Below are 20,835 nucleotides of genomic sequence, written 5' to 3'. Positions count from 1 at the left end.
CCTGGAGAAGAGAATGTACTACAGAGCAGCCTTCAAGTACCTGAAGGGGTCTTACAAGAGATCTGGAGAGGGATTTGTTATAGAAGAGCATGTAGTGACAGAAAAAGAGGTAATGGCTTTAAATTTAGAGAAGGTAGGGTTGGATACAAGGAGGAAATTCTTCATTATTTGGGTTATGAGACATTGGCACAGATTCCCCAGAGAAGTTGTGGATGCCCCATCTCCAAAAGTCCAGGTTATATGGGGCTTTGAGCAACCCAATGTAGTGAAAAGTCTCCCTGCCCATGGCTGGCGTTTGGAATAAGATGCTTTGAGGCTCCTTTCAATCCAAACTATTCTATAATTCATCACTGGGATTTTATATAGCAAAGTCAGATAAAAAAGAGAGAACAGAAGTGAAAACAAGAGAAGCAGAAGGAGTACTTGGTTATTCTCTGCATGCTACCTGGTTATTTTTATAGGCTATGTCTTAAATATATTGATGCTGGCAGGTGAGGAAGCACAGCAAAGCAAAAAGAAGGTGACAATTATGGTTGTGGCAATTTGGCCATTGGGATTTGATGACAGGCATTATTGACAGAGGAGATTGCAAGGGTCCCTGTGGAAAGAGACAATGGAATTCACTGAATAAATAAGACATGCTGAGAAAAAGTTATGAGGCCATATATCTTGGTTTACACACAAGAGCATCCAACTCAGCTCTCCTTAGAAGATTTCCACCAGCTTTATCGAAGCTAGATGGAGACAAGGATATTTGTGCAGAGGTCAAGTTCTTTCTCATATATCATTATTGTTTAAAAGTGGTTTCTTTCTGGAAAACAGTACCTTAGGTTTCCAGTAAACATAATTCTTTTCATACACAGAAACAATATTTTAGTATCTAGTTTGAGAGAAAAACAGAGATAAGTAGGCACTGAAATTATGCCAATTTGCACATAAAGCAATTCTTTTTTAAAGACAGCAAACCCTTATTCAGATGCCATAAAATTGCATCCTCTTTCTCTTGCATTACTTCAGAAGAAAATAATTAAGAAGGATTGTGCAAACATCCAAACAGCTTTGACAGATCATCTTTCCGTCACTGAAATATTTAGATTTTGGTTTCTCCTATACAAATTCCTTTTTGCCAAGTTGATCTTCAACCCTCAAAACTTAAAACATGAACAGAAATGTTGGACAAAGGATAAGAAGACTGTTGTTATTCCCTAAGTGTTGGACTCCAAGACCCAGACAATGATACTTAGTCATGACCAAAAGATCAATTTATTATAAAGGTTGGGATTGAATCCTGCTCAGGGGAAGTCCATTTCAGTCACACTCTTTTCTTTTTTCTACCCACCTGCATCATGAGTAACTCCATGTATTGACACACAGATGTTGAAAATAGCAAGGGGAAATGACCTGGCTATTATGGCAGAGAATTTAGGTGCAAGTTGGTGTGTAGATGGAAAAGAACAGGACAGTAATTTTGTGTAGGACAGAATTAATTTCTGCTCTGTGGGCCTTGTCTAGACAGGTGAGATGGGAGGAATTTGATGGAAGCAATTTAATTTTGGATAGGAAACATCCAAGTCCTTATGTGAAGATTGAGAACTTCAGCTCAATGATTTCAGGAGCCTGGGGCTTAGGTTTGGTTATGGATTTCCTTCATTTGCATTTTCTTAAACTCTTTGATACTGTGCCAAAGTTAAACAAGAACTCAAACACCCTTTGCCTTTATAAGATTTCATATGTATGTATGTATGTTTTTCTTATGTTCTTATGTATGTTCACATATAGCTGTGGGATTGTAACCCCAAAGATGTTATGCCTGTGGGATGGGGAGGTCTCTGCCACAGCTGATGATCCAACATGGTTTGTCATCCACCACTGGGAAACAGTCTGGGATGAGACTGGAGCTGTGCTGGTTTTCCATAGTGCGAGAAGAAACTGCCCTGATCTCAAGTAAACAGAAAGGAAAATCACCTATTTCTTAAGACAAGAGAGAAACTGAGTTTTCAAGCCAAATTTTGGAGTAAAAATGTGCCCACTTTGCCAGAAATCAGAAGTAAATCATTGCAATGTCCTGTCTCCCAGAAATACACACATGCTGATAAGTCAGGGTGTCCTCTGGCCAGTTCAGCCTGCACAGTTGGAACCTTTGTTTTTAGTTTCAGTCAAAAGTGGAGTAAATATTTGCAAGAGAATATTTTCCTAAGAGGGGACACTCTCAAAAGTACATTTTCTGGAAAAGAGCTCTGCCATCATCCTCTTTTATTGTACAGTCCTGCAAGCCCAGGGCAGGCAGGGACAGAGAAATAAATCAAGTGCTCTGAACCTGCATGTTCAGCCTTTACAGTAAACCGTGTAAGAGTGGTTCAAACAGAAGAGTGCTGATAAGGTGACCTGACTTCATAGAATTTTGAAGAGCAGCTCTTTGAACTCTGAAAGTCTCATTTGTAAAAGATAAGAGTTACAGTCCAAAAAAAGGCAGGAAAGAGTTGACAAACTGTTGTCACCTGGGGAAGTCTTCCTGATAATTTTCCTCCCCTGTTCCAAGAACAGAGCATTTTAGAAACACAAGTGGACAATAACCTTTTGGCTGAGTCTATTTGACTTTGATTCCAATCAAACTGACATTTTAGGCTTTACTTAAGTAGCTTTGATGTGCTTTAAAGATGAGGTAGTAAAAGAACCTGTACTGTTGTCTTTGTTCAGATGCTATTAAAAAGGGGAAAAACATCTAAGCACTTTTGTCACCAGCTATGTAATTTGTTGGATAAAGTATTTCTACTGCTTTGTCAGTATTTATGTTTTATTTGCAGACCCTGTATCAGGACCCTCTGTGATAAGTAGTGTTCATTAATGAAAGACAGTCCAGCCTGGATTCAGTGAACCTAAATTAAGACATTTACCTGAGAAATAAAATTTAGGACTAAAATCACTTGATGCTTTTCCTATAAACAATGGTACACTATGTAGGATGCTTCAGACATTTGTCAGCCACTTTGTCCTCTGGAGGTGATTCTCCACCTTGGTCATACATAAATAGTGCAGACACCTGGATTGCTGAAAGATGGGTAAGATAAATCTGAGCTTTTCTTCTTGTACAAGGGAGTAGAATAAAATAACAACAGAGAAAAAGAGTAGAAGACAGAAATGTTTTAACCCATTGTCTACACACAGAGTGTGAGCAACACAGCTTAGGTGATCTGCCCAAGGCCAGACAGCAGGAGACAGGCCCAGGTGTTGATCATGATACTTTGAAAGCAGCATTTTACCTATTAAAAAAAAGCTTACACCTCTGGCAGTGGCCTTAAGATTTTCCCTAATAAAAACAAAGACACTAGAACTAGAAAATGCTCAAAAAAATAATAAAGTATTAATTAAATTTATTTATTTCCACTTTCAGAAAAACATTGAAAATTACTAAATCTTAATACTTTTCACTTTTTCCATGAAAGTTCTCAGGAATATATTCTTATGTCCATAGGATATCAGGTTTATTATAAAATAAAAGCTAATGCTGAAGTTTATTTCTTGTCTACTGAATGTAATAGTTTTGGCCATACAAACAAAGCACAAAGACTCCAAAAACCAGTCATGTCTCTAGAATGGAGCTGGAATTGTGTGGTATATACCTGCCCTAAGACATGACAAAACCCCAAAATCTTCAAAATTTCCGTAATTATTGATTTCCCTTAAAAATCAGTTAGTATTCATTTACTGAAGCTTTGAAGTGAAAAACTGTGTTACAAAGAACAGAAAGAAATGTTCCATTCAAACATTGAAAATTTGAGGTATCAACATTTTGTATCAACGTTTTATGTTTGATGTAGATTCCTTAGAACAACCCAATATCACAAGTTTTACTTCTGATTTTTTTCCCCTTTTCTGGGGTATAAATATGCAGAAATAAAATAATGTTTAGAGAAGATCAGAGCAAAGGTCTGTCTGATTCAGTTCACAGTCCCATGACAAGGTCTATTTTTCATTTAAAAATGCCAAGTAGATTGAATAAGAGAACTGAAGAGCCAGAAACACAGTTGGCACAAGCAGCCTGTGCACAGAAAATGGATTGAAATATTCATGCATAATATATGCAACAAACAGTTCCAAAGTTGCAAACAACTGCACAACAAATAGAGATAGAATGAAACTAATGTAATTATTTATTTACTATAAATACTTTGGCTGGTTTTTATGGATAAAAATTCTGCTGCAATGAAGAGAAAGAAAATTTCTGAACTATGAAAAACAGAATCCAATTCAGCATTTTACAGTAAGAGTTTGAAATTGGATCATAATAAGAAAGAGAAGTTCATAGATTAGCAAAAAAAGAAGAACATTTATTGCATGAGCAGTGGAGTATGAACAGGATTTTACCAGGGTACCCTATCTATCTTTGATGTCCATAAAAAAAACATATTTAAAAAAAGCTTATGGAGAATAAAGAGAAGAGACAGCAAAATCATGTGAAAATTACATAAAATGTACTGCTGTGAGGCACTGAAAGAGCTGCACTTGCTTAGCTGCTTCCTCAAACAGAAGACAAGCAGTGAAAGGCCTGGAAAAAAATCTTAACCAACAGGAGAAATGAAGAGAAAAGGCAGGTCATTTATTTAATGATTTTTTGTATTCAATGTGTGCGTTAGTGAAACACAATTTAATTAACAGTGCAGAGTTGTGTGAGAAGCCATGACAGATTTGCAGATATTTGTGAGGAAGTGTTTGTTTGCTTAATAAAAATAAAGTCTAAATAACCTTCTCCTTGACGGTCAAGAAATTTGGGGTCCCAGCAGTCAGGGACCCTGGCAGAAGGAAAATTTTATGTGGACAAGCCCATCGTTTTTCAGCTGTGAGAAGGCTTGCTATAGAGTTTTGCTCCAGAGTTCACTGTCCTGCTGTACTGGAGTTTCTTCTGCTTCTAAACAGGCTTTAGCCATAGGTGAGTTTGCAGTAAACAGGCAGCTGATCACAGGGAACTTTGTTCTATGTTGACATCAAAAATATTCTTTGTGCCAGTGACCTAGAGAGCAAAGAACCCTCAAAGTGGCAAAACTGCCAGATCACTCCACCACAGTCCATTAGAAAAGGCCATGTGCACACAGAGTGTTCACCATCTCCAGTGGTCTGTTTGTCCTTGGAAAGCCAAACAAAAGTATTGCTCAAATAAACACAGCCCTTTAAAAACAAAAACAGCCAAGTCAGGCTACCCAGTACTCTGTTAAACTACTCTGGAAAAGCATTCAGTTCCCTAGAAGCTGTGATGCTTCTTACCCATCCCACCTTCCCACCACTGCACCTCTCTGATAGGACTTGCCTTTGCCTTTCCCATGTCACATAAGATGGCCTCAGGAAAAGGCTGACAAGGATCTTAACATGGTTATTCCACACACACAGCTGGAAAGAAAAGCAATTGAAGTCATTTGTTCTTTGGAAGAAGGAAAGAGAAAGGAGAAAGAATAGATGACAGAAGGAATGGTTCTCTAGGTCATTAGTTTAGGTCAGTGAATTAGGGGAAGGGAAATGAGAATTCACTTTCCAGATCCCGCTCACATATTTAGTACAAAGAGGAAAACGAGCAACTAAAGCCACTCTGAGGTCACATTAGATGAGGCTTAACCATGTGCTGAGAATGATCACCTGACTGTGACCATCAAGAAAGACCTGCAGGAAACACTTTGTGAGTTTTCTGGGGATCAGACAGAGAAATCCCTGGCTTACGAGGTTCTTAGGATGTCCTTATTCAAATCTCCATTCAAACAGCTCCTTGGGTTTTCACAGCAAAACCTCATATTAGGTACCTGGAAGCTGTAGACGCTTCCAGGTCTGGTGGGTAACAGTTCAGCTGTCCTGAGGATCTGAATTTTAGACTTGGGTATTAAAAATGGGAAGTAGGAGGCATCTTTGATGAGTTTGATCTTTGTAGAGCTCCAACATTATCTAATGCAATGTCTCATTAAAGTATTGCATTAAAGAGTTTCAGCCTTTAATTCTTATGATTTTATTGAATTGTCCTTCCAACCCATTACTTCAAGGTTGGAGCTAACATGAGTCTGTGCTCAGACAAGACTCTGTTCTCTTACATTCCCTAACCCCTTTCATTGTCTATTTTGCTCAACTACAATTGTTCACAATGCTTCATCTCCAATACAAAACCACCTGCATATAGTTCTTCTTCCTCTTTGTTTTCAGTATCATTTTATTGCCCTTTCCTTACTCTTTTCTGTAAAATCTCCTTCTACATTGACCTTCTAGATGACAAAAGCAATTTAAAAAGCAACTACAGCTGAAGCTAATATGTTCAAATTGTTTTGCTTGCAGTAGGAGTACACCACCAACATTCTCTTCATACACATGTTCATCTACAAGAGTAAGAAGTTATTTCTCAGCTGTGACATATCTGAAACTATAATGAAGTCACCTTGCACAAGACAAGTGAGCTGAACAGAAGGTTTTCCATTTTTTGTGAAACCTTGAAATTCTGATACTTGTGGCTATGCAAAACAAAGATTAAAATTTTCAAATTATCAGTATATGTTGTAGAAAAAAGTTGCATTTAAAATTTAATGCTAAAATGTTATACTCCCTCATGGATGTTTCCAGCCACCTCTGTTTGCACAATTATAACACAACACAACTTTATCCTCTGGCTGGGTTTCTGTTTGCTTGCCAGAGCAGCAGGACTCCATGTTGCTCAGCAAAAGGTCAGACAGGCAGAACAAAAGAATCCAGTATATCATGGAATACTTACATTTTCCTCCTTCTTCATTTCTTTCTTCCATCTTCTCTACATGCTCAACCCAAAGGCTCTTCTCTGTTATCTCCAGATACTATCATGTGGAGGAGAAATAGCTTTCTTATTCTTCTCTCCAGCAGACAGGGAAAAGGGCAGAACTGGTTTCTTCTGAAAAGAAATGAAACTTCTCTCACCTGAAGGGAGCCATCCATAATGTGGATGTCTACATCTGAGTGAGTTCCCTATGATCCTGTATAAACATTGGGAAAAAACTGTCAATTACAGAGTATGAGGTTCTTCTTTTTAGACATTTATCTGAATCACCCACTAATATCTGTACTTCCCTGCTGGTTGTGAAGGGGATTAGTAATGTTAGTTCAGATGGACTCCGTATTGGAAATATTTACAATGAGACAACATGGAATTGCTCAGTACAATAAGGTTTTCCTTCTTGAATAATAAAATATTAAGTCATAAATAGCAAAAATGAAATTCTGAATCTGAGTTAGATTCAGACTGCAAAGTTGCCTTTTACTGCTAGACCTGTAGAATTCAGTTATGCTCTTTTTGAGTTATAGATCCACAAAACTGGAGAGAAGTTTTAGATCCCCTTACTGTATGCAATAGCTATTGACCATTTTCATTGGTTTGGCCACTCTGAAGGGATTAAAGTTGACTGCAGAAACCAAATCCTATCAGGGTTTGCTGAGAATTAGTAGATTCAGAACAAAATAAAAAGTACACTACAGAGGTGAAGATGAACCTCTCAGGGTGATTTGAATAAATTAAGTATCTGGAGTTCTCAGTCTCCTTAGTGATTTGCAAATGAAACCACTCTGATTATGGCTCTGAAAATACAACAGACTTGAATTTTAAATTTTGAAAAATGGTGCATTAAAATTATTCTAAAATAATTTCATTGCTCTCAAGCTTTATTTAAGACAAGTTAAAAATTAGGGGGCGCAATATTGGTTGGCACAGCCTGAAGGATCGCTGTGTTTCTATCTAGAGAAAATACATATTAAAATCTAGAACAAGGTATTCATGAAGCATGCTAAGTACTCAGTGAGTTGTTACTGCCATGGTATTTTTGAAAAATCTATTGGAGACCTTTCTTGCCACTTCAAAAAGAAGCAAAGTACAGGGGATAACTATTAACCTGATCATTCTCATAGTGAGAATATTGGCTAACCTCAGTTGCTTCCAAGATGATGAATATATTGCCAATTTTAATCTTAAAGTCACCCTGAACTCCCATTTTTTCAAGATGAGGCCTGCAAGTCTCTTTTGAGGAACAAACCAAATGAGAATCAAGTTTAGTTAAGAAACCTTGGGCTCGAAGTACAAAATTTCCTCTCCAAAATCCAGAATTGCTTAGAGTGGTCATTAACACCATATCTAAAGGAAATAATTATGTACATGCACTGCAGTTCCTTACCAGTAGCATTCCTGTACTGCAGGCTCCAGGCTTTCCAGTCAGCAGGTGCAATTAAAGCATCACTAATAGGGAGTACAGATTGATTATAGATACCTGAGCTTAAGCCCAGACTGACCTGCCATCCTGACTGAGTCACCTCAGCCCCCTTACCTTCACCTTTTCATGTCTTTACTCTGTGAATGCTACACCAGAAAAGGGCAAGGGAACCTGCTGGGAGAATCCACACACATTTTGGGTTGCTGATTAACATATACTTCTCTTGGGAATGGGCCAGAAGCAGTCTATAAGATGAAACAATTTTTCTGGTAGTAGCAGTTTTCTCTCTGGCCATTCCAGGATGCTGGAGCTTCTACCTGACATTCCAGGGACACCTCGAGACATGGAAGGGCTACAGGACTATGTGGCATGGCCATTAAACTCCTCATTTATAATATGTGTAAGGCAAATTTATATATATATATAACTCTATCTATCTGAAGCATAATATATGGGTTTATGCAGCTGTTTATGTTAACAAAAATGTGTAAACATAATTAAATAACTTAAAACCTCTTAAGTTTAGTTCTCTTAATTCTGACATTGAAGGAACTGAAGAACTGTTTTGGAGGTACTGAAGTGAAATAAAAAAATAGAAATTACTCTTTTCACTTGTGTATCATCTTGTTTTTATCAAAATCAACAGATTCCCATGACTTTTTATTTTTTGAAGAGTTGAGAACATTTTGTTCATTTGTGGCCTTGAAACCTTCTTTTCTTCTCAGGCAATTTTTTCCTAGAAAATTTCTTTCCCTTTTGCCTGGCTTCTCTGTGCAGATAAGCCCCTAGACAAATATTAGCTAATTATTTTTGCCTAAGTCCTGTTCCATCACAAGCATTGGAAGGGCAAAGGACACTTTTTCCTCCAGCACAATGGATCTGGCAGGACAACATTATCCTGGATAGAAAAATCAAGTGAACTTGTAGCATTACAAAGCAAATTCACCGTCAACACCTTCTGTTAAGCTGACAAGAGGAATTCTGTGCAGCTACACTGCTCTGACGGTATTAGTCTGCTTAATCTTTATTGATAATTGCCTGCAAACATCAACAGAAAAGGAGAGAGGTCAGCTTGGATCTACAGGAAGAAAGAGAGCCCAAATGCTATCTGTGGCTGTTGGGTTGTTCTTTGGGCACTTGAAACAAACATTTAAACCTCTGGACAGTGAGATTTATACTGTTGGATAAACACAGGCAGCAGCTTCACCAGAGGTGTATTTTCCTTTCCCCCTATTTAATACTCAATAAAAATGTTGTACACACACACGTGTATGTGAATATGCTCAATTTTGTGCATTTGGAAAGCATGTTGGTGTATCGCTAACAGGTCACACAAGCTTCTGAGGAGTTGTTTCTTCTTAATTATATTTTTTTTTTCTTTCCTTCCCTTTTAGACTGCAGGAGCAAATGGTGACAAATGATACATAAAAGTTGAATAATTTCTGTTTATTGCCTAGAACAAGTTAACTTTCTTCCTAAGCTTAACTGACTTAATTGAATTTAATTTAATTGAATTAAAAATGCTCCCCTTAAAAAGATTTCCCCAGAAAAATTAGGCAGGATGGTTTTAAAATAGGGCTAAGTTGGTTCAAGTGATGATCTGTGGCTGGTCTCCTGCCCATGACCTGGGGTAGGTCCCTGGTGCTCCCCAGCACCGAGTGGCTCAGGGCATCAATTCTGGCTGCTTCTATAACCAGCACAATGTGTCCACAAAGTGCAACAAACACTGGGGAGCTCTGGAATGGACAGATGCAGTTTGGCAATTCATGAAAATGATGTGAGGAACCCTCACAAGGAAGAAAGGCACAACACTGGCTTTTGTGAGAACATAATCAAGCCTAAAAGAGGTCCAGTGCATGAACCATAAACTATTGTTAATTATGGAAGAACTGGCATCTCCTTTACTGGAAAGGTTTAGAGTTAGGTCTGGTAATGGAACTACTCTCTCATTACAGAGGCTTATAATGCTCTAACACTGTTCCTAACCCTGGAAAAGATCAATTGCTGTGCCTTTCACACAGTCTTATCTCATTAATAAGTACAGATGCTGCAAACTTGGCTCAGGTAATGGCAGGCAGATTAACTAAAGTGCTGCCACACCTCCTGCAGTTTTAGGACCCAGTGGGAATTGTATTTTGGAGTTGATCTGAGTGGGCTGTTTATCCTTCTGTATCACAAGAAGCACTAGAGAAAGGCAGATTTAACAAGCTAAATGGAGAGAGTGAAACAAGCATTTTGCTATGTGCAATGACTTTCCTCATCACAGCATAAAAAATAAACTCTGGAAGACAATTTACAGGCTAAATGAAAAGTCTTTATGCCTCCCTGGTAGGTAGCCCTTAAAGGATGCAATCCATTCTCCTCATCCAGTGCAGCTGGAAAAGTGAGGCAAAATTGTTACTTACTCAGTAGAGATTTTTTTATCTGCTCCGTGTATGGAGTCTGACTTGAAAGACAAAACAGGAGCATGAAGAGTCACAAGGAATTCTGACAACCTTTAGAAAGGAATTCCTCAAGAAAACAATGCTGGAATTTATGAATTAAGAACTGTGGGGACTGTATGGCTGTAAAACCTTAAGCACTGGGGATTCCATTTAGCCACAAGTGTTAACATTCTTCCTGGAAAAGCAAGAGAAAAGGAATTTCAGGGCACAGAGATGTGTTATTATTATGTATAACACAGAAGTATCTATGAATTCAAGACCAATGTCTGCTTAAATATAATAATCCTGTATGAGATACACTGAGACAGTCAGTTGGATTTTGTTGAGTTTGAAGGAAGTGCACAGTCCTTACAAGGTACAGTGTTCTAGCAGATCCTAATGGCAGAAGAAGACAGAGACCCTGCCTGTGGTTCATGGCCTGCTCAGCTGGGAATCTAAAATTAAGCACTGCTGAACCTCTGACCAGACAGGACAGAAAAGAACTGCAACCAAAACAGGCTCCGAAGTTGTTTGCCTAGTGGGCTTAAGCTTCAAAACCTCAACTGGGACCACACCTGGCAAGGACTTGTGAGAAATGTCAACTTCATTTGCCCTTTGTGGGTGCAATTATGCAGGCACTGTAGTGTGGATTTGAGTCTAATCTCAGATTTTAACTCTTCTCCTGATCTGTTTGGATACATAAACCCACACTCCATGTGGATATAAGCCAAGGTCAAGAGTGCAGTAGAGCAAAAGTCAAGAAGAAAAACCTGTCAGGGCTAAGAGTTGAGGGCAAAGTGCACCAGGAGACCTTGTCCTTCGCCCTTCTCAAGAGCCATAGTGAAGGCTCTGAGCCTGGGCTGTAGGGTCAGAATCAGTTGCTGGGAAGACTGGCCAACAGCAATTTCACCTGTCTAGTGGATAAACTGTTTTCTCTTATACTGCAAAATAAATGTGGTCTTGTTGATGCAAGTCCTAAGTGCAACATTTAGTGTGGGTTTACCAAGGGCAAATCAAACCTGGTTGACTTGACAGTCTCCTGGGATGAAATGTCTTCTGTTTGATGATGAGCACGTACTGGATAAAGTATAGTTGATTTCACTAAGACATCTGACTCATCTCCACAGTCCTCTCACCTGGAAGCTGAGGATTTATAGTCCACCAAATGTCATGAAAGCTGCCTGGACTGTTGATCTCAAAGGGTACCAATCAAAGTCTCAACTGGTGGCCAGTAACAAACAGTATCAATGATCTGAATAATAAAATAGAATAAATCCTCAGCAAGTTTGAAGATGTTAGGAAATTAGGAGTGGTGCACTGAAAAGCAGAGTGTGAAAAGATGATACACAATGGTCCTTGATAAAGCTGAAGATAGGGATAACAAAAAATGCTATGAATATCAATGAAGTGTGATGTTCTGCACTTGGCTGGGCCAACCCCAGGCATCTTAACACTGGCTGCTGGGGAGAAGCCCTGTGAAAAGGACAAGTAGACCCCAGGCTGAATAGGAGCCAACAGGAAGCTCCCCCTGTAAGTAAGACAAACCACATCCTGAGCAGCAATAGGAGGAATGTGTTCAGCAGATCAAACCTCTGCACACCTGGAATACTGTGTCCCGCTGTGGATGCTCCCACTCTCAAGTTAAGAGAGATATGCAGACCCAGCAGAGAGATACCAAAATGGTCCAGAAGATAGATGACATAACACGCAAGAAGCTGTTTTATCTGATGGAGGGGAGACAACAAAGTGAATGATGAGCAATGGTCATAAGATGTGGCTGGGGAGGTTCAGTTTGGACACAATGAAAGGCTTTACTAGGAGGGTAAGAGTGGGGGAGGTGCCCAGAGATGCTGCAAAATCACCATCCATAGAGATTTTCACAACTTGCCTAGGCAAAGCCACAGCTGACAGCAGGTGTTGGCAGTAGTTCTGTATAAGGGGGAGGCTGATCCCAATTAGCTCCAATCAGTTTCTCTGTAACTCTGTAAAACCTATCATAATTTCTCATCCATTTCATTCTGCAATAATTACTAATAAAGAAAACCCAGTGATTGGTGAATTTATTTTGCTATTTATAAAAAATATAATTGCCATATTTGTTTAGCTTTCTATTGTCTAATGGTTGTTCAAGCCATTTATTTTTCTGTTCTGCATACCTCCAGTTCAGCTGATAAGTGTATCTGGCTATATTTAGCAAAAGCTGTGGCTGTATTACAGCCTCATGCACTTGACACGGTTGTTTCACACGAGGCAGCCCATCTTGGTCCTGATGACTCATTGTCATGGAAGATACTTCTGTTCAAATTACTTATGCTATTTCACATAGCTACTTTATGAGCTTTCATGTCTTCTCATAAACCATCATGCACAGCTTTTGTTTTCATATGTATTACGAGTCATCCATGGAATCCCCCTTTGAACAGAAATCTCATTAGCAGAGAGAAAAACAGGCTACGGAAATATAAAACAGAAGAAATAGAAAGGCAAAGAAACCGAACCACACATATGGCAGTCTGCTGTTATTTCATGGTGTGTGAGCTCTCTCTCCACAAGGCCTTGTAACAACTGATGAGGCTGATGGGAAGTAACTGCTACACTTCTTCTCTGTGCTGGTTTTCCTTCAGCATAGGATGAGGTTTCATGCAGAGTCTGTTACAAGACTTGAGATTCTCTGGGAGGCAAAGAGTAAAACTCATTATGAGATGTGAGGCATTGACTTGAGTGCTGAAGCACTTATTAATGACCTGATTCAGATCTAAAGAATCTCTCCAACAAAGGAGGCTCTTCTGCCAGTGAAGCACAATTTGAGACTCATAGCTTGTATACACAGGGAAAATTACCAGCATAATTATGCCAGTATAATTATACTAGTTTAACTATGCCAATAAAATTCTCCCTCTGTGGACACTGGTGTCCTTGTAAAAAAAAATACTTCTTTTCTATGGAGCTCATCTCAACATAATTTAAATCATGACATTTATCTTGAGATAAGAAGAGAATGGGAAGTTTGACTGGCAGAATATACTGGGACAGCTATACCAGTATAGTTAGCCATTTCCATATAGGAAAGGCAGCTTTCAGTTGTTCACAGAAGTGTGAGATTGTGTCTTCTTGATGAAAGCCCTGGGTTTAAGTGTTTTCACATTGCTTCATCTACTGAAGTCAGAATAAATAATTATAAAAGAGAATCAGCTCAGTAATAGGATCTGATAAGCATATATCTCTGCTCAGCAAATTGCTGTGCTTGCCTCATTAGGATTAACCACCCTGCAGACAAAGAAGCCAAGTCGCAGCTTCTAAGGATGCAGCGCCAGATGGAAGTTCCTATTCAAAAAATATCTCAGGAGATGTCTTGGCATCTGTTACTGAAGAATGTTATGGGTAAAACCTTAGGAACCAGCCCAAAAAAGGGGCAAACAGATGCTGGTGAATCTTTTGTGAGGGTCTCACAAAGAAATTCTAGAAGTTCATGTTTTAAGCTGAGCTGTTGCACCTCAAAAGTATGCATTATACAGACCCATAGCCTGATAAAGATCCTTTTACCTGGATCTTCACAAGAAAAGCCTTCAAATTGTTGCCATTAAAGCTTTGGCTCAACTCTTCCCTGTGGTTAGTCACAGTGACTAACAGCTCTTTAAAATCAATCATGTTAAGAATTTTATTAGGAGCTGGGGATCATTGCTGCAATGCATGAAAGAAACAAGCAGGAAGGACACTTACCACTGGGTTTTCCCTTGCTGCTTTGTAAAAACCACACCAATACAAGACCAAAGGTCTCAGAACCTCCACCATTCCCTGCTTTCATCACTTCCCCAACCTAAACAATTTTGGGCAGGGACTTGTGAGAAATGTCAACTTTATTTGCCATTTGTGTGCACCTGTGCAGGCACCATAGTGTAGATTTGAGGCTAATCTCAAGTTCTCTCTTTGCTGGATAGCAGACACTCAGGTATGGACTTCAGCCAAGGTCTAGAGTGCAGTAGAGCAGGAGCCAAGAGGAAGAGCCTGTCAGGACTGAGCAGAGCAGGCAGCAAAGCATTAGGAGACACATTTTCTCAGGACTTCTCAAGGGTCCCAATGAGGGCTCTGAGCCTGGGATGCAACAGGGATAACATCCAGCAAAGCAGCAGGAAAAGGAGCAGCCCGTGGGATGGAGCATACTTGAAGTCACTCTTAGATTAATCCTTTGTGTAAGAGAAAGCCTGTGAGAAATGAAAGAACGAAATCCAAGGCAGTGAAAGTGCTATCAAAAGCTATCTCCAGCTTTTGTGAAGTGGTATGCTTTGGTCTACAGGTAAGAGGTTTGATGGATGCTGCTCAAAGGCCTGGCTGACTAAGAAGGAAACACTCATATTAAGCTGGTCAGAATTTAATAAAATATCACATTTTCTTCAGCATTAACAATGTCAGGCCTGACCCACAGCAGTGACCATCTGTTTCCCAGAAGATGCCCATGGATGTCAACTCTCAGGACATGCTAAATTTGTCATGAGATGAGGTATCCCTACTTCCTTATGCAATTCATGATCCAAAACTGTGTTCAGGATTGCTTAGCCACTAGATGTCCCTGCATACTACAGGGCAAAGAGGAGAGGAAGTGCGCTGGGCCACATCCAAAGGAAAAGCTGGAGAGCAAGAAGCATGGAAGCCTCCCTGTTTGTGTGCCAGTTCTCTGCCTAGGTGGAGGTAGCAATGCAACGATTTTCACTTGCTGACAGACTGCGTTGTTGTGAGAATACCTCAAGGAACGTGCTCCTTGCATGTCCTGGCTTGAATTATTGAGCTCCAACTTGGGAATATTCACAGAAAAATGGGAAGAGAAATCCTATTCTCTTAAATCTCTGAAGAGGTAGATCTGACTCCAGTTTCTCCAAAAGAAGACTTTCTAAACTATCCAGCTTCAGCATCCTAGCAGACTGACCCAGAGTGAAAGGAAATTCAACAGCAAAAGCTCTTATCTACTCTTTCTGTTGGCCAGGTCATAAAAGGACAGCAAATGTTCCCTCAAACCCTTTCCCTGTGTTATTTCTGCCACGTGTACTCACATGCACTCTCCTAACAATATTCTTGTGTTCAGGACGTGTATTTAGCTCATCAGCACTTTGGAGCATGTAAGGTCAAGAGCCATAAAAATAGGTTGTGCAAATCTGATGGGGTCTGCAACAAATGCCAGGCTCTGATCTGACTGCAGAGGTAGAAATCAATAGATGAGGAACGTGTTTGAGTGGCTGCAGAAATCTTTTATCTTTTGCCTGGCAAACAACCACTTTGGCTTGTGAGTACAGGACCTGCACCATCACACAAGTGCTGGGGACACACAAACACACAGAGGGGAAAATATTAAAAGTCTTCCCTTTTTTTCCTGCGAAACACAAACACAGGCACAACTGTGGATGTCAGCTTGGAAATGCCCTTTCAAAGAGCTTAATTTTTACAAGATGAAAGGCAGATGCGTCAAACTAGGCAACCATGGAGAGAAAGTTACATAAATCACACTTTTGACAAGCTTATCCCTGAGATCTCTACCTGTTTCCCATTTTACTTGCCTAATCCCAGCTTGTTTATAAGCAAGTAAGGCCAGCGTGTCTGATCTGAAAACAATGATGCACTGCACCTGCAAACAAGAGTTCTCTGGTGGTATTAGGACCACCACAATATTTCATAGAAAGCCTTACATATTTATATGAAGAGCTGGTATATAAAGATCTGGTACTTAAAGGATACTTCCAATAGTATTTCTTATTACTCATCACTGACTCAGTTTGATAATGTCAAGTCAGTGAGAGAAGTTGCCAGCATTCCTTTGTGTTATAATCATTAAAGAGCAACCGCCAGCGTTCCCACACTTTCAACTTCTGCAAAATTATTGCTCTTTGCCCTTTACCACATCTGTGTTTGCATAACCAAGTGGTGTTCAGCTTGTCAACACCTCTTTATGTTTTACCTTCCTCCCTCCAGGGCTTTGTTTATGTGTCATCAGAGCAAATCCACTTCTGAGGATTAGAACCTCCTTTTCCATAACATACAAAAGGGATCGATAATTGCCATATTAATTCTCAAGCATGAGCTCTGAAGGAATGAAAAAGACCTGTACAATGAAATCCAATTTTAGAAGAAACAGTTTGGCTAATTGCCTCACGCCCTGCACTGCGGGGGTTCCTTTTTGGTAATGTTCAATGTCAGGGGAAACCACCCAGTATGTAGGCAGGCAGGAAGAAGGTACCAGTGCTTGACCTCTGGCCAGGGTCACTGCAGGTCCAGCACCAGCTCCCTTACCCCTGGTAGCACACGTGTTGCAGTGCCTGTGGGCTCAGGTCACACGGTACAGGAATTTGCCACCACTCCTTGCCAGAAAATTTGGGCCACATCTGTCTTTGGTATAATTTGGGTCTTAGAGCCGTATTCATCACCTCCTTTGCACCCAAGTCCTTATACTTTCTTTTCCCACTGACATCTGTCAACAACTCCCTGCTCTCTTCCTTGCTTACATTCTCTGAATCATTTCACTTCTCACTGAGTAGGTGCAGAGATTACAATGAATTTAGGACACGTGTGAAAACAGCCTCTAGGTCCAAAATGATGGCCTGTTCCAGTATTCAGGACCATGTGATATTGAAGGTGGTGAAAAATCTATTCAGCCTCTTGTGCTCAGAGTTGTGCTCAACCTTTTCTCCTACAAGGAACAGTCAGTTTTGCTTTACTAAGCATCTAAATTGTTGCAGCTCCCAGGCAGACAATGAGGCTACCTCAGAGAGGCTGGATTTATTAGATGTGCTCAGACTGTGCCTAATACTGACAGCATCAAAACAACATTTGCTATTCTGACTCCTGCATACATCAGGACGTTAAAGACCAGACTCCAGAACCTGTCCAGGCATATAGCTTTGCCTGCTGTTTCCCAGAACCTAGCCAGATGTCCACTCAGTGTCTTTCAGAAATGAATCACACCTATAAACGTTCAGTAAATTCCCTGTATTGGCAATGAAGAGCAATAGGCTCTCAAAATTAGGTGTTGAGCACCTAAATTGCCCACTGTCCACTTGGGGAATCCTAGGTGCCCAGCTTAGGTGTCATGAGTCACCCTGATGGATCAGGTAACTGCTGCCATTATCATACTTACATTTGATGTCCATGGTAAAGCAGTTTGAACATGAATTTTATCTCTTATTCAAATTGTAGCAGCTTGTTCAAGCACTGAAGCTTCTGCATTCAGTTCTTGGTAAGTAAATACAGGAAAGTTGGGATGGTTACCTTGAACATCAGAGTCTGAAACACCTTTTAGGGAAAACTTCCCTCGACAGCTAAACTACAGCTGCTGTAGTTTGCCTGTTTCAACAGCAGGCAGACATTTTCTGGTCTTGATTTCTAAATGCTATTCCACCTCCTCTCTAAATTTCCTTTTTTGATGTTACATAGGATATTTGCATAAAACTGAGGAACCTGTCCAAATACTTCTCTTACCACTTCAAAGCTACTGACCTCCAAGAAGCTGGACTGGTGTAATTGAGGGAAGAATCTGACGCAATAGGTTCAGTGTAATTATATATCCTCTGTCCAATGCCACCAGGTAGCTGCAGTTGTGTCTGGCCAAGCCCAAGGTAAGTTTGGACTCAGCACCATGCTAACACTGTCAGACATCTTCTGCATCACAGCTGATTCATGCCCTGCTAGTTAGAAACATAGCCAGGACTTGCTTTCATTGGTCTGCAACAGACTCCAGCAGGTATTTCCCAAAGATGGAGTTCAGACAACACTTTAATATAAAGGAAATCATGCTATGTTTCTTATACTTTTGCATCCAAGCTGTGGGGAATCCCATTTAATGTTTGATTTATGATATTACCAAAGGTTATAATCAAGATGGGAGGTAAAGTAAATGCAGAAAACATGGGATTTACGGAACAAAACTGCCCAAAAGTGGTGGTTATATTCTGTAAATTAGGAAAACTCCTCCATTTGGTAATCAGAATAGGCAAGTGACTGAAGCAATTGTGCTTCTCCACATTCCTTAAGACTGGTCATCCTGGTTAATGTCTCAAAATTGTCACACAAGTGACATTTTGAATTTTTGAAACAAAGAGGTTAGTTGGACTATCTCTCTTTTTAGTAAATGCCCAGATTGCTGCACCCTAGGTAAACTGTGACATGTGGGCTGAGTCTGAAATGCTGCATACTTTAGGTGTTTTGTAGAAGAAAGTAAATTGAAAACAAAATTTCTTTAGCTGGGCAACAATAACAGGATTTCACAGGACTGTACCATTTGGGTATACAGCATTCCTTGGGCTCCATTACTCTGTGCCCCCAACAATCAGCCCTTAATTCTGATCTGTGAGCATACTCAGATTGATTTTAATTAATCTGATTCATACCATATTAATGCTCAATTCATCAGTGCATTTCAATATGCATAATAATACTAATAATAGATCTGGACTTAAATTTTAAATCTATCTTAGTTATGATGCAGACTGCATGGCAGAGGGCCAAGTGTGAAAATTTGGATTGAATAAGCCAGCCTTGACAAAAATTAAGATCCAAATTTTAAAAACACATGTTCAGGAATGGTAGGTTCAGGGATATTACTGGCTCACATTCTGATACATAACATACATTCTGATCTGCATTTATTTTAAATTAAATTGAGATAAAATTCTATGCATGAGGAAATGCATCAAGCCCATAAGGCTTGGTTCTATGTGATTTCTTTTAGGCTACAATAAACATTGCTGACTCAAAAATCTTCTCATGAACTGTGAGCCTGGAAACTAGAATCATGGCCAATTGTTCACTTCACCTGAGATTGCTTGGATTGATCTCTGAAGCTTTGGGTCAGCTCTTCACCACAGTTTCAGATCTGACCACACTGTATACCTGTGCTTGAATGTGTTCAAATTTCATAAATAAACTGCAGTTAGAAGAAACCCATATTCTTTGGCAGTTAATAGATGTTAAATTACTGCAATCTGCTTTTTTTGTGGTTAGTTTAATGGTTGATTCCAACAAATAGATGAATCTATTAATTAACTGCAAATAAATTATTTCACTTTTCCATAGCTTCTTTGTATTCTACCAGGCTCCCTATATCCTGTTATTTCAGGCTGTGGCCTCGATGTGCCATAGAATATATAATTCATAGGGACACTATCAGATGTACAACATCAAAATAAGGATCTGGGGAAAGGAGAGCTCCCACTTTGATGACATGTAATTATTTCGGATAGAAAACTGCTGCAGGCAAAGTCTGATATGCTTCCATTAACCATGGGCAGGCATACCCATTCTTGAGGGAAGACAGTCCACTGTCTGGAGGAGTGGACTAACTTTGGTTTTGAGCTTTCTATTGACAGTGACCTCATGCAACCCTTTAGAATGATAACTGTGAGAGAAAGGCAGAGAATTACTAAGCCATCTTTCAGGGACCTTTAGCAGGCTTGACTCATTGATATCAATATTGCCTGTAACGTTCTGGAATATCACAAAGGGACATAACAACAGGGATGTGAGGAAGCAGAAAGAGTAGCGTTGCTCCACAAAGAAGGATGAGCTAGGAGCTAACATTAGCACAGGTTGTGCTCTCATCCACAGCTCTTGCTGCTCCTAATGACACACTATCCTAAAGTCTCAGAGTTAGGTATGTTCTCTGTCAAGCTGAATTTCTACCTGTTGGCAGCTGATGGCTGTTTGTTGTCATTACAAAAATTGCCTTTTCTTGAAAAGTTTCTTTTTGAGGTTTTTGTTGTTCTCAGCTCTGTTTTGTTTTGTGTTTTGTTGTTGCATTGGTTTAGGGGCAAGGTTTTTGTTTGTGCCTTTGTTAAGTTAAGAACAATAGTATCAGTTCCTCCTTATCACTACTCAAAATGCCTTATCTGTTATGTGACATTTGTTCATTTTACAGCTACATCACAACAGTTGCACCTAATTAGCCCATGATTGACTAGTGCACACTATTTTGTTCTCCGTCCTTTTCAGTAGATGCAAACACAGTTTATAATGGAAATTGTTGTGATTATTCACTAAGCACATGACCTTGCACCTCATGTAGTTACACACATCCATTTCTATTAGCTCACTCATCAAAATTCTTCCTTGCCTTCCATATTCTGATTCTCTGCTGTATTGATGATGCCTCTCAGCTTTGTGTCAACAGCTAATTTAATTTACATGTTCTTCCTGTTTATATAAAGGTCGCTAATGAAAAATTTAGCAACGTGTGTCAA

The sequence above is a fragment of the Pseudopodoces humilis genome, chromosome 1 (assembly GCF_049639895.1).
Source record: "Pseudopodoces humilis isolate 2021_Gansu_Grassland_sample_001 chromosome 1, ASM4963989v1, whole genome shotgun sequence".
In the NCBI taxonomy this organism is placed as follows: domain Eukaryota; kingdom Metazoa; phylum Chordata; class Aves; order Passeriformes; family Paridae; genus Pseudopodoces; species Pseudopodoces humilis.
The sequence above is the reverse complement of the archived record's forward strand: the minus strand, read 5'-3'. Positions refer to the sequence as shown.